Here is a 25,857-nt window from a genome sequence, read left to right as displayed (position 1 = left end):
CACATGGTCTGATTCTGGGACTGGCCACATTCATGGTGGAAGTGATGGCACTTTTGAGCGCTGGCCCTGGGCGGGGAAGGGCCAGGTATTTGCTTACACAAAAAACGCAACCAGGAAGGGCACTCCCTCCACCCCTCACCGTACATGGGCAAAAATCTGAATATATCTTTTAGGTGCATATTATAAGTTGTTAGGGTGGTGCCGCAGCTTTGGTGACAGGTTTTTTGTTCTTGATGAAAGAAGAAATAAAAAGGAGTTCTTGTGGATGTTCTGTTTCATAACTAACTTCATACTTAAAAATGTCTTGGGGATAGGTGAATGGATGGTGGTTGTGACTACAGGATACTATAGAAAGATCCAGCTTGTAAATGTTGAATCCTGACAAACCACCTTTATATACCTGTCCTTCGATTAAGGCACTATGCCTGATTAAAATGCAAATATCTCTAAATGAGAAAATATATTAAACTGTGCTGGTCATTAGCATTTTAGTGCTAATGTGACTGTGCGATTGCTTATTTTTTTCTTACCTAGTCAAACTGCTGCCATTAGTTTTCTATTAGGAATAAAATACGTTTCAGGTCTGATGACTGTGGGGAAGGGAAAAAGAAAGACTAGAAATTGAGCCCCATCTGAGAAGCTCTATTATGGCCATATTGATAGAGTGTCCTGGTGTCCTGGGCCAACATTAGAAGGAAGGACACTATTTTTTTTTTATTCAGGTTATATTAAGGGCTGAAAACTTTATTGGTCCATCATCCATCCATCCATCCATCCAATACATAGTCTTGAGTACTTTTTAGTATGTTAGCCCCTGAGAGTCCAAACTAGAAAGAGCCAATTTCCCTGCTGTTATAGACATGATGGTTGTGTTCCCCTGAATTTCATATATTGAAGCCCTAATCCTCAATGTGATGATATTTGGGCCTTGGGGAGGCTACAGGGTTAAGTGAGGTCGTGAAAGTAGAGCCTCCAGAATGGGATTAGTGTCCTTTTATGAAGATGAAGGGACCAGAGCCTTTTCTCTCTGCCATGTGAGGATACAAACCAGAGAGTAGGCTCTCGCCAGACACTGGGTCTGCTGGTGTCTTTTTTTTTTTTTTTTTTTAAGAGAAGTTGCCTTTATCTCCTTGTTTCACAAATAAAGCTGGCTCAGCTGGATCTGCTGGTGCCTTGATCTTGTACTTCCAGGCCTCTCGAACTGTGATAAGTAATTTTGTGTCATTTAAGCCACCCAGTCAATGGTATTTTTTAATAGCACCCTAAACTAAGGTACCTGCCCTCAAGGAGCTTAGTCTCATGCTTGTGATCACAAGTACACAGACAACTGTGATACCAATTAGAAAGATCTACCACTGGGGTAGAAGGATCCAAGAAGTTAGGGGATGAGTGTTTTGCTATGTAGCTGTGAGGACGTCAGAGAGAGTCATAATGCATTGTTTCATTTAATCTTCACAGTAGTCCTGCATGGTAAACTTTTAACCTAATTTCTACAGATGAGAAAAGAGGCCCAGAGAACATTGCATCCATAATTGTAAGAACAAAAACAGCCCGCCACCATTCATTAATCACCAAACACATTACATGTGCCAATGAAGTGCCTCAAGTCACAAAGCCAATAAAGTAGAAAGTCTAGATTTGAATAAATACTGTACCTGAATCTAAATGAATCCCTCATTCTTTAGTTTGAGGAGGAGAGTGAAAGGGAACAGGTGGTGCAGGTGGGGGCAGAACCAGAGAGTAGAGTGGTCCATCGTTTATTCTTTAGCTCTAATAACAGTCATAATAAAAAATGTGTGCAAGGCCTTATCATCATTCAGCTTTTGTGTAGTATCTTTTAAACAAAGAGCACAGCAAGACCACATTTTCAAAATGTCACATATTCCCTAACCATCCTCCCTCTGGCAAGAGCTTTGCTATTTTCCTTCATTCACAAAGCCAATTGCATGATTGGGGTTGATCCCCCTGCTCCTTCATCTTCTCAGCTGAATAGGCCATGGGAACTGCCCTTTTAAAGTCCTTGAGACAAGGATTGGAAGGAGATATAATTTCTCTGCTTGACACAGAAGACACTAATTCAATAAAAGATTAAATAATGTTCACCTACCCCATGCACTGCCCTGGGCTAGGCACAGGAGGCTCTAGATTTGCTGAGACTTTCCCAGACTTCTTGAGGATAGAATTTCTCTCCTGGCTGTCAAGAATCAAGTCTCAGCCTCCTGAGAACATAGAATTGCTCTAAGAGGATTTCTGAGTCTTAGGAGAAGAAAACATTATCTCCCCCTTCTCAGGGCTCAGAGGAGGCATCATCTTTGTAAATATCCCTGCCCTGACTGCTATGGAAGAAGAAGAATCATTAAGTCACTCCCCGCTGACTTAGGCTGTGGATTGCTGTAATGGTCTTTACATGACTTACTGGCTGGGCTCAGCTGTGTGCTTGTTCCCCAAAACCAGTGGTTTGCCAAGGGTGCAATTTTATAAATCACAAATAAATAAACAACAAGAGTTTCATCCAGGAACTGAGCAAGCAAAGTTCAAGCTTTAGTGCTGGTCACAGGAAGTGATATAAGTGGCTCCAGGTTTGCAGAGGTCTGGCCTGCCCCCATCATTACAGGCATAAATAATACTCAAGGCAGGAAGATTGGAGAAGCTCAACTCACATCCCCATCACACACCTTCTTGACTTCTGCTCCTTTGTCCTTTATTGCTCAGCACTGAAAAGCTTACAAAGAGTAAAGAAACAAGAACGTGAGGCTTCTTTTGGTGTTCCTGAAGCCTGACAAAATCACCTGGTTCATGGGCCCACCTCATAATTCTAGTAATTGTTTTAAGTCATTGGGAGGTATGTCTGAAGACTGGGAAAGCAATTAAAGGTTCGGTTTGAGGTGTCTTCATGAAATTACGGCAGGCAACCTCCTACCACCCCTGACTGCCTGACGTACTTAGGCAGAATGTCACTCTCAACCTGTCACTTTCATCAAAAGTAACATAATGAACAGGATCAAATATGATACCAAAGCCTACAGAAAGGAGTGAGTGTACAAGGTTGGGAGGCAAATGGCAGAACACATATCGCTATCTTTGATTTTTTTATAGCATCCTTCTCTCTTGATTCCCAAAGCAAGCATACAATTAACAGAGAGGCAAAGCTATCTGTTGAGTGGAGATCATGTAAGGGTAAAAAACAACGACTAAGGGATACGGTCATTTTGTGAAGTCATTTCGAGGTAGGGCTGTGTCTGCTTGAAATGAGAGAGAGAATACAAAGATTGGCAATGTGATAAAAGAGAAAGGAACTGGCTATTGAGAAGACAAACTGTGAATGAAAGCTGCCTGCCCCCTGTTTCTCCTGATTTAACAGAAACATCTTGCTAGAGGGTTTAATACTAAATTCCTCTCCCAATGCAGAATTAGAAAACAGGAACTTCTGGGGATGAGTCAACTTTGCAAAAATCACAAATACAAACACAGATTCATAATGCATTGAAAAAGAAAAAAAAAAAAAAAAATATATATATATATATACCTTTTATTTTTAGGAGCTGTATAAAGTCACACAGGTTATCTCCTTAATGCTTACATCTTTCTTTTATAAAGTGAGCTGGTTAACAGAAATGGGGCAAAGACTTGAAGATCAAGACAGTGGAAGAGTCTGAGGAATTCTCATTGTCCCCACCTCCTTGGCAAAAACAACTGGATAAGATTCCAGAAAATTACCATTCTGAGTTTTGCATCTTTGCCCAACAGAGGAAACTCCTGTGTTCATGTCTCAAAAGAAATACATTTGCAGATATTGTTCTCCTGTCCTATAATGTTTTCATCTAATTGTAGCAAATGGAATAAAAATATTGCTTTATAAACTATAAAATTGTAGCATTTCATAAATAGGTTATTAAATATATGCAGAGTTTCTACAATAACCAAGGAAAATACCCACAAGTGTGCCTTGCTAATAGGAAAATGACAAATACACACTAACCTTTTAAAGCTTTAGGGCTTTCCTTCCACCACCCCATGAAATAATTTTGTTAAACAACAGTTTAAAGAATTTGACCCCTGAGAGCTAACATAAAAGGAAATGGGATTATTTGACTGGAGCACAAGAAAGACCAGGAGGAACTTTATAATCTAGGTTAGACATGGAGAAAGATCTTACAGAATTAATGGCTATTAGCAATCCTTTGTTCTCACTGAACAAGGGACAAGAAAAAAATTTGAGCCGCTGTGTAAGGGATTCAAAGGGCAATACACTTTGCCACTAGCATTATTAATATTAAGATTGTCCACTTCTCTCCATCATCACTGCCACATCCTGAAGTCCAAACCATCATCATCTTTCTCCTGGATTGCATTAACCTGCTAACTGGCTGCTAGGTTTCCGCTCTTTCCCTTCTCCAATTTATTCTCTCAACAGGAGCTGCAGTTGTCTTTTGAAAATGTAAATCTGATTACTTGGATTTGATCTTTTTCAATGTTCGTGCCAAAATGTTGAGTTATAAATGGCCTACAAAGCCTGACCTACGTCAACATCCCCTCCATCCAAACCTGGCACTCTTCTCTACCTTCTTCTAGGTGCTCTGACCATATTGACATTCTTTCAGTTCCTCAAGTGAAAGCATGTCTTCCTTTTTCAAGTTCTTGGCATATTATGCTCTCCTATCTAGTTTTCAGCTAACCTACTACTACTTATTGTTCGTATCTCAGATTTGACATTTCTGCTTGTATCTTGCCTAACGTTTATCAGACTTGTAATTTCTTGTCCAGTTAGATGGAAACTCCCTGAGGAGGTATTGCTTACTTGCCCCTGTGTTGCCTTAGAATCTGGTTAGTGCCCTGTTTCATAATAAGTTTCCAATAATTTATTAAATCAGCGAGTGATTCTAATAGGTGCTCAATAAATATTAATGGAAGAAGTGAATGGATGAGAGTGGGTTTAGCATAGAATCACAAAAATTCAGGTCAGTTGGGCAACATTCAAACATGTGAATTGAGGTTGTTCCAGTCTGATTTTCAGTCATTTATTTCTATCCCAAATCCTACGTATGGGATTAAAATTAGACTGCTTAATGTACATGGTTAATAATTAGCAAATAAGTCTGTAGTAAACCTTTCTGCCATTTGTAAAAATAATGTTTCCTAGGGGTTTCATTAATGGGGCCCTTTAACGTACTGCTGGTGGGAGTATAGACTGGTACCACCTTCTTAGAAAGTAGGTTGGGGATATCAATAGCCTCAAAGAAGTGGGATTTGATATGCCATATTGAGGAAGCTTTCCTAGGTAAATATTGTGATCATAAATGCAGATAAAACCAAAGATTTACACATTATCATGTTCAGTGCAACCATTTTTACAGTGACTAAAAACTTCAGACCACTGAAATGTCAAACAAAAATCAGCTGTTTGAGTAAATTATGGCACATCCGTACTGTGACCGCCAATAAAATGATGTGTTTAAATCATTTTCAAAGACGGCGGAAGTTTCTGATACAAATATTAGGTGAAAAAAGGATAACGTTGCATTATCCATCGGAAAGACATTGCAACCATTATACAATCATAGAAAATATTTGGAAGGAAATGTACCAATATGCATATATATGTGCGGGAAGCGTTTATGTGTGACTTTGACTTCCTCCTTTTTAGATTTTTCCGTCCTCACTTGCTAACTCCCACAGCAGCCATGCCCTAACAACACATCAAAGGGAAAAAGAAAAAAACCAAAGAAAAAAACAAACAAAAAAAAAACAAAACCTGATAAACATTAACATGTAGACTCTTTTGAATAAATAAATTAAAAAAAAACACATACAAATGATAATTTTGGAAAGTAGATGAGAGGAAAAAGTGGAACGTTCAAATTCTGGCTTTCTAAACTTCCAGCACATTTATTTATTGAGCAACTCACATTGGAGAATGTTTATGACCACTCCACTGTGTGTGCTGTGTACCCTGCTCCTTTACGATGTTAGCTAAGTAAATGGGATGGAGGATATGTCTGATCCTTCCAAGCAATCCATGCTTTTTATTGGCTTATTTCAATTGGGAGGCACTCACATGTAAAATATGTCTATTATTCACAGTCTAACCTAAAATAATACCTTAATACCAAATAATTCTGCATGGTGGATTCCAAAGGCATTGGAGCAGGTCTTGCATGGTGAGGAGACACAGATTTACTATATAGGGGAGCCCTTTCTCGTGCTTCTCAAAGTCAACAAATATTCACATGCAACATTTAGCTGCCATCAAGATCAAGATGGGCATTTTCATATCTGTTGTCTCTGCACCGTAATGCATGATAGGTGTTATTAACCCATTTTACAGCTGAGTTAAAAAGAGTTATGTGACTTGACGACAGTCCCAGGATAGAAAGGCACAGAGGGAGATTCTAACTGGTGTCTTTTCAACTGTAAATCCTGCTCAGCTATCAAGGTGAGAAGCATCTACTCTGCCCACTTTTAAAACTCAGGCTGTCCTAAAGAATTAAAAATAAAAAGGCATGTGCTTTGAGCCCATAGACTGCTGTGGTCTCTGATTCCCCAAAGACTAGTGTACTCACTAGTGTGCCTGGCACTATCGGAAAGCCATGATGTGTTAATTCACTTTATCCTGACCACTCTCAGCCTGGCACATAGTAAGTGTTCAAAAGAGGGATATTGAACAACATATTAAGGTATTAATTATAATTATCCTGGTTTGAACAATGAGGAAACTGAGGTCCAGTTTAGATTAAGTAACTTTGTCAATGAAGTGCAGCAAATAAGTGGAATTTACAGCCAAGCAGTCCAGTATGAGAGACATACTCGTAAAATGTTGTGGCCCAAGCCACCTTTGTTACACACAGGTTGTCAGAGTGGGCTATATGTGAGGATTGTTTGGAGAGCTTCTTACTATAGTAGATTTTGGGGTCTGCTGCAGAGGTTCTGATTGAATGGATTAGAGTGCAGTATTATAATCTGTATATTTAAAAGAATGCCTTCAAGTGATTGGGAAGCAGCCAGTCTGTAGGACTAATATTTAAAACCAGAAGTGCTGGCTTGGAACTCAAATGAATATGGTTTGAACTCTGTCCACTGACTGTGTGATGGAGCAGATTGCATCAATTTTCTAACTTCAGATTTCTCATCTGTAAGATGGTTATATTAAACTCATAGGGAAAGTGTGAGGATTCTATGAAAAAAAAATATTGCTTAGCACCAGGCCTTGCAAGTAGTAGTAACTCAATAAATGAGCTACCATAGAAACAGCTGTGGTCTTTGTTTATTAAAATCATTTTATTGTTAATCGATATTAATAATAATTTATTAATCAATGCTAATTAATATTACCAATACAATATTGATAATTTATTATATTAACTTATTGTCATTAGGATTATTGTTATTTGCACCATCAGGAAGGACAGCTATTGTCTCCAAGTCATTAGCAGAACAGTATTTTTATAACAGTGACCTGATCCAGTTTAGCTTCGCGAAAGCTCAGCAGCAGCAGAAATAACAGAGGACGCTACCACTGTTTACTTCCCGTCCATGTAGCAAGCAGCCAGCACAGAACAGCCTTAGCATTATCAATATGGATTTTGAAATCACCCATGGCTAATAGCCCAAATTAATAGCCTCAGGGTGACTCCAGAGCAATTGAGAAAGAAAATCCATAACTTCACTAAAGATGCCAGCGGCTGTTCAGGGAGAGAGGTCTACATTAATTAACAGCTGTGAACACTATAAAAACTGGTGCATTCAGGAAAGAGAGAGGCACTTAAAATCAACCAAACACAAGAATCCCATAAGGCTCTCCAGGTTAGGAAGCAGAGGGCGCCGCCCCTGGAGAGGCTGGGCTGCTAGCACAGATCCATTCTCCTACCAGACTGGCTTCCCATTGCTCACAGCAGCCTCAGGGCAAGCCTGTCCTTCTAGCATCAGCTATAAACTTTGGGAACATGCACATCTGGGATGTGCAGAAAACTCTGTAGTCCCCTTTTTTTTTCTGCCACACAATCACTCAATTCCAGTGGCCTCCTTTCTTGAGGTCTCTTCTGGATACTTTTAAAGTAGCAGACTCAATATGAAGAAAGTACCGCCAGTAAAGAGGGCAGAGGATGTTAAAGCAATGGTCATTATCCTTCAGCAGCCCCTCTCTGGTGCTTTGACACAGGAGGATCAGTGCCTATGAGCATGTACAATCTCAGAAGGAGAAAAGAACCTGCACTTTGGAAAAGCTGGAGTGTCCAGAGCACACAGTGACCAAGCAAGCTATACCAAAGGAAGTGAGGTTTGAAGCCAGGCATCTTGGATATGAGCCCCACTTTGTCATTTCCTACTTGAAGTAATTTAGGCACGCCACTTTACCTTCCCGCATTTCCCATTTGTGCAATGAGATGAATACCACCTATGTTGCAGAGCTATTGTACGATTCCTTAAAGTAATAAATATTGCATATATTGTGTTTTTCATATTTTAATTATATTTTCTTTCTCAGTGTATTTCCCCTTATGCAGTCTTATTCAGTGGTATAGTTTTAAATACCATCAATTAGCTAAAGACTGCACCTTTTTATTTCCAGCCAAGACCTCTCTCCGAGCCCACAGATTATGTATAGACTTCTTTACTCAACATTTTCTTTTTGATATTTAATAGGCATCTCAAACTTAACACATCCAAAACTGAGCTCTCACACTCCATTCTTCATCACAGTTGATGACTCAAGCCAAAAAATGCGGAGTCATCTTTTTTTCTCCTACTCCTCACATGCAGTCCATTAGCAAATCCAGTTGGTTCTGTCTTCGACGTTTATCCAGAACTGACTCCTTTTCCCCGCCTCCATCACCACACTCTGGGCCAAGCTACCAACATTTCTCAGGATCATCAAAACCGGACACCCTGTGTCTGCCTTTACCCCCTCCCAGCCTGGTTCAGCCTCTTGCCAGCACAGCAGCCAGAGTGAGCCTGTTAAAATGTCAGGTCACCTGATCACTCTGTTGAAACCCTCTAGTGGTTTCTCATCTCAGAGTTAAAGACAAGGTCCTTGCTTTGACCTACAAAGCCTTAGGTGATATCCCCCTCTCCATGCCATCACCTCTCCCGCCTTTTCACTCTATTCCCGTCACACTAGCCTTCTTAGTCTTTCTTCCACCTGATAAGCAAACTTCTGCCTCAGGGCTTTTGCACTTGCTGGAATGCTTCCTGAAACTACTTTTTTTTTTTGCTCAGAGAAGTCTGTTGCTTAGCCCTTTACTGCTTTCAGGTTTCTGCCCAAATATATCAGCTGCAGTCTTTCCCTGACCCCCTATGAAAATAGCACCTGCCTTGCTCCCCTGAATTCCCTTTTGCACTTACCTGCTTGCTTTTCTCCATAGCATTTATCAGCATTAGACATGTTATATATTATCATGTCACCTCCCAACTATAATATAAGATCCATAAGAGCATTACATTTTCTGTTTTGATCCCTACTGTAATTCCCAACACCCAGAACAGGGTCTGGTACCTAGTAGAAAGGTAATAGCGCTATACATTTAAATCAGTGAATGCATGAATGAATGATTATTGTCAGTTGAGTTGGTTTATCCTTGAAGCCTTTTGTGAAGTTATATTTATTCTTACTGGTTTCCCCAGTCACATAGGGGGAGGGTTAATGTGGGGGTATAAAAGTGCAGTCCTTGTCAGTGTATTAGGGAGCCTCGGCATGACCCCTGAAAGGAAAGCTGCATCACACTCATCCAGAGTGTGGAAAACCAGCAATTTCTGTGCCAGGGCAGTGTCTGGAGATTACTGGGGACCCCAGATGTGCCATTCAGCAGGGCACTTGCACTTGACCCAGTGGATTCTGAGCAGGGACCACACCACACACTGGCTTGTTTACAGATGCCCTCATTCTTCCCAAGGTGAATTGGTGAAGAGGACTTTCACCTCACACCCCTGTGAGCTGTGCACACAGATGAAGTGTGTCCTTAACCCCCATGAGCCGAAATGCTGCTGGGTAAAGCTGAGGTCAACGGCTAAGTGGGGCTTGGGGAAGCCCATTTATAAAGCAAAGAGATTTGCATTAAGAACTGAAGAGTGTTCTAGTATTTATTGTGCAGTTACTACCCTGTCAGAACTTTGGAAAAATTTCTAGACTCTCTGGTTTTGGTCTTGCCAGCTGCTTAAAATGGCTGGACTGATTGGAAGTGGTGCCTCAGATTGGTTAAGACAAGTGGCCTTGAAGTCACCTAGATTTGTGTTAAATTTTGTTCCTGTAAATGAAGCTGTGTTCTCTCGGGCACGTTACTTAACTTTCTAGGACTTGCTCCTTTGTCTGTCAAGTAGAGGTAACAATTGATCTTCAAGTTATAAGCTAAACTGAAATAATGGGAATGAGGGGCTTAGATTTATGTTAGTCATATAATAAGTGCTCAATATGTTTATTATTGACAGGATCATCTCCATTATAAAGATCCCCAAATTCCTCGGCATGTGAATTGGCTCCCAAATTTTCTTGTGAGACATAATTTAGATGTATAACTCCATTGAAAGCCCTCTTTTTGAATTTCTGACCTATAGACAGATTGATAGATAGATAGACAGATGCAATTATAAATCTAAATTGTTTCACAAGAAAAATTAAAAATGTATATGCATATACACACATATATGCATATGCACATGTATGTATATGCATAAATATGTACACATACATAAGTATGCATATATACACACGTATATATGCACATGCATATTTGCAAATATATATACAGAGGGTGCCAAAAAAAGTATACACATTTTAAGAAAGGAAAAAACTATCAAATTTGTCATACTCAATATATACCGATAACAAAAGATGAATACAAGTCGTGTCTATACATTTTTTTAGCACGCCCGGTATATATGCTTAATATCTACACTTAGGTGCCTTAATAACACCTTAAATAAATATATCCGAAACTATGTCCTTTCTAAAAAGGAGTTGTGTGTGCTGGTTAAAAGCATGGACTCTGCGAGCTTAAATAACTTGCCTGATGTCACACAGCTAGCCACAAAGAATTTAATTTCTGTATCTGGAAAATGAGGTAATAGTAATATGAAGGATATATAATTTGTGGAACTTAGTGCAATATGAAATGTGAGGGCCCTTGCTCAAAAAGCAGGATAAAGCCATTAAGTTACTAAGGCATAAAGCTTTTATTTTTTCTTTTGCAGTATGTGTCTTGAATTGTCATGGTGTTTTTTTGTTTCAGTTTTTGCTATTTAATGTCATGCTCACTGAGGTATAGAAATACTCATGAAGACACTCCCAGGTGTCCAGGGATCCCCCCTCCGTTTCACCCCTCTGCCCCATGACAGAAGGTGTCAGTGAGTCAGCCAGCTGCCAGATTAAGGCACTCGCCCCAGTCAGTCTCCTCTGCCGTGGGCCTGCTGCTCACTCCATGGCTGATGGTGACCTCCACAGGCTTTCATCCTCTATGCCAGGATGTGCTTGGTACCTGGATCAGTGGAGGTAGGAGGCTTGTCCCTGATGAGTCACCTACCAAATACCCTGTGGTGCTGGTCAGCACCAGGCGGTTGGCAGGGATCGTTGCCACCATGTTTTTGAGCTCCATCCTACAGTCTTGTGAATGGGAAGCCGCAAGGATGATGGCGGAATGACTTGGTCACTGTCTAGGGACAGATTGTCAGTGGTAACGGGACATAGATGGAGAGGGGGAGGTCTGGTAAGGCCCACAGTGACAGAGGGCTGGAGAAGGTAGCTGATAACCCAACCCAGCAAGGCAGAGAGACTGGGGTTGGCCGGATTGTTGGAGCTGAGGCTCCAAGCCCCGTACGTGGTCCATTGTCCACTGAACTTGGCATACAAAATATAGTCACTGATCAAATTATTAGGAATTTCATGACAGACACCGTAGAGCCTTAAACCCTCAATGCAGTGCCCTTCTGAGTGCCGGGCCCTTTCTAACTGAGCTGAGTGTGGGGCCCTTTGCAGCATGCCCTCGCAACCAGCTCTGAGTCCCAGTCACACAGAGTGGAGGCAAAGGTTAAGGGAGTTAATATGCATAAAATGCACTGCCTGCCATATACAGAGGATGCCAAAAAAAAAAAAAAATGTATACACATTTTAAGAAAGAAAAAAAATGATTAAAATTGTCATACTCAATATATACCGATAACAAAAGACGAATACAAGTCATGTGTATACGTTATTTTTGGCACCCCCAGTATTAGGCTCTCTATACAAGCTAGCTGCTAAGGTCACCTTCAGATTGCTCCTAAACCTGCTCTTGTACCAGTGTCCAGTTCTCAAAAGAAGGCATCTTTATAAAATGCAAATCTAGTCCAGTTATTCCTCTGCTTACAATGTTTAAGTTGCTTCTCTTTGCTCTGAAGGTTCAAACTCTTCATGTGGTTTAAGAATCCCTGGTACTATCTTCCTGAGGCCCACCTGATCCCTCTCACCCCTCCACCCCTTCTCTCTTCCCTCATTGTCCTCTAAGCACACGTCTCTTCCTTCTGAGGATCAGGCTTTTCCTGCCTTAAATCCTTGGCCAGACTAAGGGAAGGGAAGCGTCCCAGGCACAGGGAACAGCCTATGCAAAGCCTTACTCAGTTTTAGATTAAAAAATACCACTTCCTCAGGGAGGTTTCCTTTGAGCTTTCTGACTAGCTAAAGCGATCCCCGTCCTGTGATAGGCTCTCAAAATATCCTGTTTTTTTCTTTATAGAACTTCTAACAATTTCAACTATAATCAGCTATTTCATGATTATTTATTTAATGTGTCTCTTTCTAATTAAACTGTAAACACCATGCAGGCGGGTTCCATATTCCTCTCATTCACTGTCATATCCCAGAACCTAATTGAGGGCTGGGCAAATGGTAGATTCTCAATAAATATTTCTCGAATTATTTATGGCCAGTGCCAAATTAAGATGAATATGTTGATGTCTAATCATTTGAGATTATTGTTTGGTAAAGAATGTCCTTTAATATAGGTAAATCCTGGTTCAGTTTTAGAAAGACACTAGTTTAGGTTTCTTCCTAGTCTTGCTTGCTGTCCTGGACCTTCTGATCTTATCCCTTTTGTGTTGAAAACATTTTCTTCAGCTTTCTCCCAGTAGTATCATTTCTCCTTTGTCCCCTGTATTATCACTCCTCAGCAGAAGATATGTATATGTTTCTTCTCCTTAGTCTTTACTTTTCGATTTCTTCCCCCTGTTAATTATCGTGTCACTTAACTCCTTACTTATTCAGTTGATAATGTCTTTACATCACCATTTTCTGTAATTTTCCTATAAACTGTTTCATATTATTTCAAGGTGGAAGAGGTTCAGGGATGCAGCTTTCAGAAGACTCTCTGTAGAAGAAAATGACCTTTTAAATAAAGAAATATACAGGCCTGTTTAAATAATGTTGTCACCTAAGCTATATTTAATTTACCTGTGAGTTATCTGTATTAATAGTTCGATAATCACAAAATGGGTGCATACAACAGAGCCCAGTGTAACTAGCCACTGAGTTTTAGGAGCATTTTGGGGTGGTCCCTAATATATTTGTCATTGTCTGCAGTCTAATAAAATTATGCTTCCTTTTCACCTTTCATTGGATCACTGTCTTTAATAAAGGGATGCATTAATTTAATCCATAAATACAGACATGATGGCTTTATCCTCTGGCTATGAACGTTGCTTTAAAATTAAGAATCAAAATGATAAACCAGTGCAGTAATTTACCATAATTACAGCCATGAAATATTCCTTTGAATTAATCATGGCAATAATACACAGCTCAGAAACTTCTAGTAAAATCTGCTAAGTGGAAGAGAACAAAGAGAGAGTGGAAACAAGATATGAGGGCGTGCAAGGTTTCCAGCCACTAATCCAGACAGTTGGGAAAAGTAAATGCAAGCTGGAGGACTCCGGGAAAGGTCCACCCCGGGAGGAGATGTCCTTGTTTTCTCTGGAAAGCCCGCCAAGTTTAGGAGACTTGCCACAGTTTAATTAAAGTCTGCAGCTGGTGTGAAAGCAAAGGAGAAAAAGAAATTAGGGCAGCACAAAAACTAATGAAAGTCTAGGATCTCATTTTAAACTTTTCTCTCTATTATGAAAGAAATATGACTTGTCAGATGTGCCCCCATTCACCATGACACAGCCCTCAGGGAAGGAACATTCTGCACTAGGAAGAGAAAAGACCTGCAGTCCGTTTCTTTGGACTTGATTGCCCCTGCCATTTTCAGTAAAAACTCATCAAAATCTTTTTGTGTGTGCTTGTTTTTTGTTTTTAATACCAATTGGTAAAAGAGAGCAGCACAAATTAAACAGTTCTGAGTCTACCCACAGGAAAGTCCAATGTAACTTTGAGGCAAAGAACCAACCTTTGCAATCAGAGTCTGATTCAGTCAGGCTTTATCACCAGCATTAGTCAGGGTCTCCAGAAAAACACAACCAATAGAATACATTCTTGTTTTTTTTTTTTTTTTTTTCAGTTACAGTTGACACCCAATATTGTTTTATATTAGTTTCAGATGTACAGCATAGTGGTTAGAGATTTATATAATGTATCCAATGACCACACCCCAATCAGTCTAGTACACCCTGGCACTATACACAGTTGTTGCAACGTTACTATGTTCCCTATGCTGTACTTTTCATCCCTGTGACTATTTTGTAACTACTGATTTGTATTTCTTAATCCCTTTATCTTTTTCACCAAGCTCCCCAACTCCCCTCCCCTCTGGCAACCATCAGTTTGTTCTTTGTATCTGAGTCTGTTTCTGTTTTGCTTGCTCATTTATTTTGTTCTTTAGATTCCACATGGCAGTGGCATCATAGGATATTTGTCTTTCTCATTCTGACTTATTTCACTTAGCATAATGCCCTCTAGGCCCATCCATGTTGTTGCAAATGGTAGGATTTCATTCTTTTTATGGCTGAGTAATACTCCATTATATATATATGTCACTTATTCTTTATCCAGTTGTCTATTGATGGGCATTTTGGTTGTTTCCATATCTGGGCTATTGTGAATAGCGCTGTAGTGAACATAGAAGTGCATGTATCTTTTCAAATTAGTGTTTTGGATTTCTTTGGATAAATACCCAAAAGTGAAATTGCTGGGTCATAAAGTAGTTTTATTTTTAATATTTTTAGGAAACTTCAAACTGTTTTCTATAGTGGCTGCACCAATTTGCAATCCCACCAACAGTGCACAAGGGTTCCCTCTTCTCTGCATCCTCGCCAATATTTGTTGTTTGTTGATTTATTGATGATAGCCATCCTGACAGGTGTGAGGTGATATCTCATTGTGGTTTTCATTTGCATTTCTCTGATGTTTAGTGACTTTGAGCATCTTTTCATATATCTATTGGCCATCTGTATGTCCTCTTTGGAGAAATGTTTATTCAGATCCTCTGCCCAGTTGTTAATTGGATTGCTTGTTTTTTTGGTGTTGAGTTATATGAGTTTTTTAAAATAAATTTTGGATATTAACCCCTTATCAGATGTATCACCTTGACAAATATCTTTTCCCGTTCAGTAAAATGTCTTTTGTTGATGGTTTCCTTTTCTGTGAAAAAACTTTTTAATTGATGTATTGCCATTTCTTTATGTTTTCTTTTATTTTCCTTTCCTGAGGAGTTAGATCAAAAAAATATCTCTAAGAACCATGTCAGAGAGTTTACTGTTTATGTTTTCTTCTAGGAGTTTTATGGTTTCGGGTCTTTGCATTTAAGTGTTTAATACATTTTGAGTTTATTCTTGTATATGGTGTAAGAGGCGATCTTGTTTCATTTCTTTTTGCATGTTTCTGTTCAGTATTCCCAGCACTATGTATTGGATAGACTGTCTTTCCCCACTTTATTTTCTTGCCTCCTTTGCCGTAGATTAAATGACCATATAGGCATGGTTTATTTCTGGGCTCTCTATTCTGGTCCATTGATTCATGTGTCTGTTTTCATACCAGTACCATGCTGTTTGGATTACTATGGCCTTGTAGTGTAGTTTGAGATCTGGTAGTGTGACACCTCCAATTTTGTTCTTCCCTTTTCAAGATTTTGTGGCTATTTGGTGTCTTTTGTGATTCCGTATACATTTTAAGGTTATTTTTCTGGTTCTGTGAAAAATGCTGTTGGCATTTTGATAGGGATTGCATTAAATCTATAGATTGCTTTGGGCAGTATGGACATTTTAACAATGTTAATTCTTCCTATCCATGAGCACAGTATATATTTCCATTTATTTGTATCTTCTTCAATTTCTTTCTTCAGTGTCTTATAGTTTTCTGAATATAGGCCTTTTACCTTCTTGGTTAAAGTTACTCCTAGGTAGTTTATTATTTTTTGATGCAAATTTAAATGGCATTGTTTTCTTAATTTTGCTTTCTGACAGTTCATTATCAGTGTGTAAAAATGCAACACATTTCTGAATATTAATTTTGTATCCTGGTACTTTACTGAATTCTTTTATGAGTTCTAATAGTTTTTTGGTGGAATCTTTTGGATTCTCTCTATATATAGTAAGAGTATCATGTCATCTGCGAATAGTGACAGTTTTACTTCTTCCTTTCTGATTTGGATACCACTTATTTCCTTCCCCCCTTTTTTTCCTTACCTGATTTCTGTGGCTAGGTCTCCCAATACTGTGTTCAATAAATGTGGCAAGAGTGGGCATCCCTGTCTTCTTACTGAGCTTAAGGAAAATGCTTTTAGCTTTTCCCGCATTGAGTATGACGTTAACTGTGGGTTTGATCTATATGGCCTTTATTATGTTGAGGTACATTCCCTCTATTCCCAACTTTGCTGAGAGTTCTTATCATAAATGGATGCTGGATTTTGTCAAACACTTTTTCTGCATCATCAATAGGATACATTCTATCATAGGGTTGGCAAGTCGAAATCCGTAGGGTAAGTTAGTAAGTGGAAATTCAGGTAAGAGTTGATGTTGTAGTCTTGAGTCCGTATTCCGTAGGACAGGTCAGGCCGTCTGGAAATTCAGGCAGAGTTTCTGTTTTGCAGTTGAGGCTGAATTCCTATTTCCTCAGGAAACCTCAGTCTTTCCTCTTAAGGCCTTCAATGGATCAGACGAGGCCTACCCATATTCGGGAGAGTAATCTGCTTTACTCAAAGTCTACCGATTTAAATATTAATCACATCTAAAAAGAATGCCTCCACAGTGACATCTAGTCTGATATTTGACCAAACAAATGAGACCATCTCCTAGCCAAGCTGATGCATGAAATTAACTATCAAACCACCTAACATTAAGAATAATATAATAGTTAACATTTATATAACATTTCCTTTTTGCTAGGCACAATGAACTCACTTAATTCTCCCATTGACTTTATGAGATGAGTACTATCATTATTCTTATCTTATGGGTGAGAAAACTAAGAAACAGAGAAGTTAAGTTACTTTCAAAATTCACAGACAATAAGGTAGAGAGCTGAGATTTGAACCCACGTAGCCTAACTCCAGAATTTGGGTTATTAAGCACCACAGCACAATGAATTGGTCAAGTTAATTAACTTCCCTGAGCCTTTGTTCCTTTTTGGCAAAACATATATAACAGCAAATAATGTGTAGTTAGAAGGGGGATTGAATTAGAAAATGCATATTAAGATCCTAGCATACTACCTAGTAGTAGTAGCTGCTCAATAAAATTGGGCTCTTGTCCCCTGATCTTAAAATTGCTTACATTTATATAGTGTCTTACATTTAGAAACCCATTCACTTTACAAAGTCTCACTAAATCATTGAGGTGTTAGTGATATTAAATATAATTATTTTTGTAATTATCTCCTTAATGTTGAGTTCTCCTGTTAATATCTAAGATTCTATTGGGGTAGAACCTGTATTGTCCGAGAACCTATATTTCTCAGCACTAAACTCAACCCTTGACATATGAAGTCTGACAATTAAGTTTGCAAACTCATCCTAAAAAAAGTGCTACATACCTCATTGCTGAATATTACCATGGTCACTTCTGAAGTACTCCCCTTGGGAAGCTGGGCACCAATGCCAGTGCCTAGTCCACCCTTTAAAACAATTTTGGAACTCTTTTTTTAGAATGGCCATCAGAGCTGTCATCGTATTACCCTTGATGTCCTGAATGTCATCAAAATGTCTTCCTTTCAATATTTCCTTTATCTTCAGGTAAAGAAATAAGTCATTGGGGGCCAGATCAGGTGAGTAGTGAGGGTGTTCCAACACAGTTATTGTTTACTGGCTAAAAACTCCCTCACAGACAGTGCCGTATGAGCTGGTGCATTGTCGTGATGCAAAAGGCATGAATTGTTGGTGAAAAGTTCAGGTCGTCTAACTTTTCATGCAGCCTTTTTAGCACTTCCAAATAGTAAAGTTGGTTAACTGTTTGTCCAGTTGGTACAAATTCATAATGAATAAGCACTCTGATATTTAAAAAAAAAAGTTAGCAACATTGTTGCAACAAGTTTACAAACTTAATTGTCAGACCTCATACAGTAAGGTCTCCAATTTGTGAAATTAATCAGTAAATCGATTTAGAAATTAATTACATTGGTTTTTAGTTGATAGGAAATTGAAGCACAGAATGATTAAATGATTGCCCAAGTATATGAAATTTATGGGCAGGTGTAGTCCAGATCTCCAAAATTCCATTTTTTGTTTGTTTGTTTGTTTCTTTTCAGAAAGCAGTATTGGATATAAGCAGTGGTATATACAATCTTAAGGTTCATCATCTCCCTGACCAGTTGGAGCCTGAGAAACTCTAAATAAAATTCAAATGTTGGGTGACACTGACCTCCATGCCTGGCTTCCTTATGGGTCCTTTTCAGTATCTGAGGATTATTGATCCCAAGAGCCTGCGTTCAGAGTGGACTTCTGATCAAGCAGATGAATAGCTTTGGAGCTCGGTAATTAAGGGGTCAGTGATTTATACAAAGTGATTTCACATTTAGATACATATAACTTACACTTCAAAAAGAAAAGAGAAAAAAAACTGCACCTTCATCCAACTTTCATTCCTCCTGCTCTCACTTTCCTGGAAACTGATGAGAAGTACCTCTGTAATTTAAGCCTAATGACAACTAAAGTGCAAAGTCATTACCTACTTTTATTGATTTGTCTTCTGTTTTATGGACTAATTGAAGGAATGACACATTGCTACAGAAATCTCTGTGCTCATCCTTAGCCTGCCCTGACTCCTCTTGCCTAGAATTTGTTGTATTTAGTATAAGGGGACTGATCTTGTGCTTAGAGTTACAACACATGAGCCCAGTTCTGGCTTGGCTACTTACACATTGAGTGACCTCAAGCAAACACCTGAACCTCTCTCTGTCTTACTTTCCTCGTATGTAAAATGTGGGTAATAATTTCTACTGTGACTCTTTCATGGATAAGTGAGATTTCCATGAGGTGACTTGTTTAAGAGTAATTTGAATAAGACAATTAAATGTATACATAAAAAACAACAAAATGTACAAACATAAGCTATTATTATTACTATAGATGTTTTGAAAAGGAAAATGCATCCTACTTGGTATTTAGTTTCTTTTACAAAACCAATTCAAAGTTTAGATTTAAGTGCAAGTAAATAGACAAGCAATTCATCGGCGTCCATACATTACCATCTTTGAATCATTCTGGCTTCTGTCTGAATCCCAAAATTCCAGTCGGTCACCCTTTACCGCCTGATCTAGAGATTCTTGGCTCCTATTATTTATACTTTTTTCCCATTTCCACGGCTACCACCACAAGTCAACCTACCTTTTTTCAATAAGAAGTCTTTCTGTGTCTTCTCTCTCCTAGACTGATCTTCATAATGGATCTCCACTGCCTAGAGAAAATTCCAAATCCCTTAACTCTCCACCATCTGGAACTACCAAGACAGTACTGCTTTGTATTTTCAATTTCTATAAAGAAACCCTCTGCCCCCTAACTGTGATAATCTTATTATTCCCTCAAAGCTTTAATGTGGTTTATTAGACTACTTTACAAATTTCTTTTTTCTCACCCTACAAACCATTCATCACATTAAGGTTTTATTCATTTTATGAAAACTCCTCATTTCTCTCCCTATCCTGAAAACTTGTGTGAGCCCACACTGTCCTTAGACCTACATCCCTGAAACTGACTTTTAGGGTCCTTCCTTATGGTCTTACTTAAGCACACCACCCCGAACAAGCCATCCTTAGCCATCTTGCTTCTTGGTCCTGCTCCCTGATTATGCTCTTTTCCTGGTTCAATTTCTCTTCCTGCCCCTTCTCTACTTAGCTAAATCCCAACAGTTTTTATGAAAAGCAGCTCGTGTAAAACCTCCCCGTGATACTTTCTGTCTTGGCTGTATGTTTTCCTTCATTGCCCTCCAAGAATACAGAGGAGGTAGTATAGTTTAAGAGAGACAATAAGGTATTATAGAAATAGAATTGCATTTGGAGTCACATAGAACTGGGGTTGGCATCCCAATTTGGCATATAATATTAGTGAGTCCTTGGAAGAAATCACATAACTCCTTGAGTTCCCTTTTCCATATCTGTGAAGTGGTAATATTAATTATAATCTTACATAGATGGTCGTGATTGAATGAGGCACTTTATATAAAACATCTGCCACATAATAGTCATTTAATAAGTGGTAGCTACTATCATTATGAACACTGCCTCTATTGCTCATTTGGCATCTACCATATGCCACCTTGAGTTATTATTGAATTACTTTATGGGTTTGTATCTGTCTCCTCTAGAAGTGGCTTCGTGGATGTGCTGTGTATTAAACTTATTTTGAATGTCACTGTGCAATGTAAGCACAGTGATGGTGTCTTCCCATTTATTAGAAACCTAAGAAGCTCATCCCTTAAAAAATTCATTGTAATAGTATGCTTTGTTGCTATAAGTACATACAGTTATCTGTATATTACCGACACTTATAAAGTGTTGCTAAGTAGAAATCCTTCTGGATTAGTTTGGCATGTTCATTGAGAATCACTTTACAGTCCTAGTCTATTGACTTGATGACATCATTTGAAATTTAGGAAGGGACTCCGATTACCTCTTGGAGTAATAATAGATTATTGAGTCCCCTCACCTCAACCACACTGAAACAGAATATTTCACAATGTATATATGTAGTGAGTACACTGGAGAATTCATAATCACACCAAAGTTTGAGAGCTCTTGATATAGGTAGGGGAAGCTAAGCAGCTTTGAGCCACACTCTTTAACTCATTGAACCTCAATTTATTTGTTTAAATATAAATCATCTTAGCCACCATAAATAAAGTGGCAGAGAACATTGGAGCACATATATCTTTACAGATAAATGTTTTCAGATTTTTTGGGTAGATACTCAGGAGGGGGATTGCTGAGTCATATGGTAATTCTATTCTTAATTTTTTGAGGAACCTCCACACTGCCTTCCGTAGCAGCTGCAACAATCTGCGTTCCTACCAACTGTGTATGCGGGTTCCTTTTTCTCCACAGCCTCTCCAACATCTGTTATTATTTATCTTGTTGATGATAGCCATTCTAACTGGTGTAAGCTGATATCTCATTGTGGTTTTTATTTTCATTTATCTGATGATTAGTGATGTTGAGCATCTTTTCATATGTCTATTGGCCATTTGTATGTCCTCTTTGGAGAAATGTCTATTCAGGTTATGGTGGCCAAGAGATGGAATCAACCAAAGTGTCCTTCAATAGATAATTGAATAAAGAAGATGTGGTCTACACGTGTATACACAATGGTATACCACTCTGCCATAAGAAAAGATGAAACAATGTCATTTGCAACAACATGGATGGATCTTGAGATTATTATGCTAAGCAAAATAAGTCAGACAGAAAAAGTAGAGAACCTTGTGACTTCACTGATATGTGGGATATAAAACTGAAAGCAACAAAGGAACAAGACAAAGAAACAAAACTCAGACACAGACAACAGTTTAGTGGTTATCCAAGGGTAAGAGGGCATGGCGGATAGAAGAGTGTAAATGGGGTTAAATATATGGTGATGGAAGGAGAACTGACTCTGGGTGGTGAACACACAATGGGATTTATAGATGATGTAATACAAAATAGTACACCTGAAACCTATGTAACTTTACTAACCATTATCACCTCAATAAATTTTAATTAATATATATGTATATATGTGTATATATGTATATATGTATATGTATATATATTTTACATATATGTATAATGTATATATGTATATATATGTGTGTATATATACGTGTATGTATATATATATAACTTATCATAGTTCTTTCCCATAGAGCTTGTTAAGAAAGCTCCAAGCCCATTATCTGATAGGTAGTACTTGCCTAAAAACCATAGCCATTATTATCCTTGTTAGATCGGAGGATGTGATGATTATGCTCCAAAGGAGATGACATCCTATCCCAGCTGGATCCTTCGTAAGGCGTAGTCTTAGGACCAGCCACGTGGGCATCCTCTGAGAGCTTATTAGAAATGCAGAGTCTCAGGTTCTACGACTAAAAAACTGAATCCAAATCCACATTTTTGACAAGAACCCCAAGCTATCGGAGGGCACATTACAGTTTGGGAAGCACTGGTCTAGATTGTACTCTGAATCAGTAGATCTAAGAAGGGAGCCAGGACTCTGCTCCTGGGTCTATCAAGCTCCCAGGCAGTACCTGTGCTGTAAACCCACAGACCACCCTGTGAGCAGCCGGTTTGGATCTCTGGTCCCAAAGGTGGCTCCACATTGGAATTAACCTGGAAAAGGGTGTCAGAGAATGTGGATGACTAGTTTCTATTCTCATAGATTTCATTGGAATGGGGTACAGCCTCAGCACAGAAATTCTAAAATTAACTAGTTTATTTAATACATATTAAAGATTGAGAACCACTGCTGTGGATTAATTTGGTTGGGAACTATTTTTTTTTCTCATATATAAATCAAAAGTAGCATTTCAGTCATGACATTGTGTGAATCATAAATAATATTAAAAAAATTCATCATTGAGATTTTATGAGAGATATTTTGACAGAAAAAAATGTTAACATATATACGCACAAACACACAGTCATATAGATCAGTTTAAATCCTTTTTTAACTCCTGACTTGGTCATGCATAACAATAAGAAAACAAAGTTAAAAGCCTGTGTAAAAACCCTGTTCTAAGATAGAGGTAAAGCACAGAAAGAAGTTGAAGTAGCTTGGAAGGAAGCTTCACTGAGCACTTGGAACGTTAGGGAAGCTGCATATGATACATCCACACTGCCAGATTTTGACTTGTCAGTAGATACGAATTAAGGTTAAGCCAGAGAAATTGTTAACAATGTCAAATTTGATGGTTGCAATACGGTCTACATCACGGCTGCCAGGGGTAGGTCATGCTGATTTTTGCATCTCCCTCCCCAAATCTCAAAAGAATGGTAGATGGACATATTCTTTTCAAAGTGTAAATGAAGAATTTATTTAGAAACAAGTGATACTTTAGTGGGAGGGCTTGTGTGAAAATATTGCATTTAGTGGTAACACCCATGAAAAATCTTATTGGGAGTTACATCATTAAAAAGAGTGTAGCATTTCATGAAGATGGGTTTTTTTTTGTTTTTTTGTTTGTTTGTTTGTTTGTTTGTTTTGTTTTGTTTTACGTTTAAGCAAAAGCAACATATATTCAATAAAAACTACTATATGATGCATCATTGCTCTAAAAATTCAGTATTTCACAATATTCCAGATATGCTCTTCATGTTAAGGAAACACTGAACTTAAAAATAAGTCCCAAAATTTTGTTTATTCACACTGACTAATAATATACCAGAAGTCAACTGTGAATATGTCTATGCTTTTTAAAGATGGAATTCATACTCAGCTCTACAAGGGAAAAAAATTACAAAATATGTTTTACCCATTCATTCAAAAATATTTGTGGATGCCTACTACTTACTATGTGCTAGAGATTTTTAAAAGACCTTAAAATAACCTTGTCTTCTACAACTTAATCTTAAATTCCTTTATTCAAAATAATTTCATTGAAGATAATAGGCAATATTACTAATGATAAAAATTTGTTGAGAACTGAAATGTGTCAGGCACTGTCCTTAGTCCCCTAGGACTATCATCTCTTCAGTGGTCATGTTAGCCCTGTGTAGGTGGAACTGGTATTTATCCAAGTTTATTTAAGAGTTTAAGGAAGCAAGAGTTTGCTCTGGATGGAATGCTTTTAGGAAATAGAGGCAACTCTGTGATCTAGTATCTCAATAAAGTGAATGTTTGCTGGAAGCAAACTGCAGTGAGAATAAAGCTGTCATTGGTAGCAGCTGCTACTCGATTCCGCTGGGAGGGGAGCCTTTGGCATTTTGTGGTTTGCCCCGGGACTGTGTCCTGTCTGTGCTTACACAATTATGAAGTGGCTTTGTTTTTGTCTCACTTCATCTTGGTCTCAGAATGACTTTGTCTGATGTTCATGTTTTGTAAGATTGTTGATATTCAACAGGAGAAGAACAGCCTAGCTATGAGCATCAGGCCAGCTTCTAAAACCACTAACACCTGGCTGTGTCAAGCCAGTTTCTGGATGTCACAGACTGTGGGATTTTGTTGTTGTTGTTGTTTTCTCTCAATAGTCTACTGAGAACAATAAGACCCCCAGTCCCTGGGCTCTGGAATCTTCTGGGCAGCAATCTGAAATACCACACATTGTGTGTCTAATTCTGTGCGTGGTAGAGAATACAGAAACATTAAAGGAAGGTAGGGAGGGAGGAGAGAGAGAGAGAGAGAGAGAGAATGTTAATTTCCAATGTCGGCATAGACCAGAGAGAGTCTGTTATGCTAAGAAAGATTGAGAGTTGTGAACTATAGAGGTTAAGGAATGTTTCTTAGGTCAAGTGGAAAAGACTTGAAACCATAAAATGGAAATGAACCTTTGGGAAAAGAACTAATAAATTTATAATTTGAATTCTTTTTCATAAGTTTGATTATTCAAAGAACACTACTTCTGTCCTCCTGAGGGACTTGTTTATTACTTTCTCTCACAAACCATTCATCCAGCAGTCAACAACTTCTGCAGAATCTACCTCCACTATACAGCCTAAGGATTTAATTACAAAAACAATTCGAACATACAAAAACGCACAGGAATAGTGACCAACACAAATGTCTCATTTTTCCAGTCTCCCATCTAAATGCGTTAACCTTCAGGACATGAAGGTATCGACTGTTTTTCCCTTTTTTCAAAACTTTTTTTCCCCAAAGTTATTTATGAAAGTAGAACATTTATGAAAGTAAGAATGAAATGGTACTGCAAAACTTCCACAAAAACATTTTCTCTCTACCTTCCCCCACTCCACTTCTCCCTGAATACCTTGCTCTTCAGAGTATATGTTGTATAATATACAATATAGAATAATATAAATACACATACGTGCATCTCTATCTCTATAAATAAAATTTGGCTTGACTTCCATATTTCTAGTTACTAGTATCTATGATAGTGATTACAATAATTATTATAGTATCTCTGATACTATTAACAATTGTTAATTTGTACTTTTGAGCATTACCTCTTCAATTCATAGTGAGATAAATAAGTATTTGACACTCTTAACATTGGTTAAACATCTATTGTCACATTATAGTCATGTGTCCCATAATGATGGACTGCATATGCGATGGTGGTCCCAAAAGATTAAAATGGAGTTGAATTTACTTTAAGAAATGGAAGGATATGTGGTTCAGGAGGAATATTTTTTTTCTCTGATGAGAGCAATATCTGTGGGGCTTGGTAATAGATTCCCTTTTACTCACAATCATGTAGTGCGCAGATTACGTCCCAATCAGTCAGCCACTGACCTGTTTCAGTACAGAGGAGCCGGTCCTCCCAGCACTACATATTCAGAAGGCACGACAGCCCTCCCAGATCTAGCCTGATCATCTTCAGAGGACA

Source organism: Rhinolophus sinicus, chromosome 15, assembly GCF_057876585.1.
Source record: "Rhinolophus sinicus isolate RSI-liver-muscle chromosome 15, RSI-T2T, whole genome shotgun sequence".
Classification (NCBI taxonomy): Eukaryota; Metazoa; Chordata; class Mammalia; order Chiroptera; family Rhinolophidae; genus Rhinolophus; species Rhinolophus sinicus.
Note: the sequence above shows the minus strand (reverse complement) of the source record.